Raw genomic sequence first — 1,337 nt, forward strand, 5'->3', positions numbered from 1 at the left:
GACAAAAGCTTCCACATCCGAGTCATGGGAGATGGAAAGGTTCATCTCCAAAGCCCATCAAGACCACTTCTATGATGTTGTGGCCAAGAAGAAGGTGATCCCTGAGGTCCCTTTCAAACTCAAAAGAAATGAGTATCCGGAGATCCGACATGAAATTCAAAGAAGAGGTTGGGAAGTTCTAACAAATCCCATCCAACAAGTCGGCGTCCTAATGGTTCAAGAGTTCTATGCCAATGCATGGATCACCAAGAACCATGATCAAAGTAAGAACCCGGATCCAAAGAACTATGTTACAATGGTTCGGGGGAAATACTTAGATTTTAGTCCGAAAAATGTGAGGTTGGCGTTCAACTTGCCAAACATGGAAGAGAACGCACGCCCCTACACAAGGAGAGTCAACTTTGATCAAAGGTTGGACCAAGTCCTTATGGACATATGTGTAGAAGGAGCTCAATGGAAGGTTGACTCCAAAGGCAAGCCGGTTCAACTAAGAAGATTGGACCTCAAGCCTGTAGCTAGAGGATGGTTGGAGTTCATTCAATGCTCAATCATTCCCACTAGTAACCGGTCTGAAGTTACTATAGACCGGGCCATCATGATCCATAGCATCATGATTGGAGAAGAGGTGGAAGTTCATGAGATTATACCTCAAGAACTCTACAAGGTGGCTGACAAGCCCTCCACCATGGCAAGGTTAGCCTTTCCTCACCTCATTTGCCACCTATGCAATTCGGCTGGGATTGACATAGAGGGAGATATCCTCATCAAAGAGGACAAGCCCATCACTAAGAAAAAGATGGAGCAAGCAAGAGAGCCCACTCATGGAGCTCAAGAGGCGTATGAAGCTCATCACCATGAGATCCCGGAGATGCCTCAAATGCACTTTCCTCCACAAAACTATTGGGAGCAAATTAACACCTCCCTAGGAGAATTGAGTTCCAATATGGGACAACTAAGGGTGGAACATCAAGAGCACTCTATCATGCTCCATGAAATAAGAGAAGATCAAAAAGCAATGAGGGAGGAGCAACAAAGACAAGGAAGAGACATAGAAGAGCTCGAGGATATCATTGGTTCCTCAAGAAGGAAACGCCACCATCACTAAGGTGGATTCATTCCTTGTTCTTATTTCTTCTGTTTTTTTCGTTTTCTATGTTATGTGCTTATCTGTGTTTGTGTCTTCATTACATGATCATTAGTAGTTAGTAACTTTGTCTTAAAGTTATAAATGTCCTATGAATCCATCACCTCTCTTAAATGAAAAATGTTTTAATTCAAAAGAACAAGAAGTACATGAGTTTCGAATTTATCCTTGAACTTAGCTTAATTATATTGAT

This window comes from Arachis hypogaea, chromosome 15 (genome assembly GCF_003086295.3).
Source record: "Arachis hypogaea cultivar Tifrunner chromosome 15, arahy.Tifrunner.gnm2.J5K5, whole genome shotgun sequence".
Taxonomy (NCBI): Eukaryota; Viridiplantae; Streptophyta; class Magnoliopsida; order Fabales; family Fabaceae; genus Arachis; species Arachis hypogaea.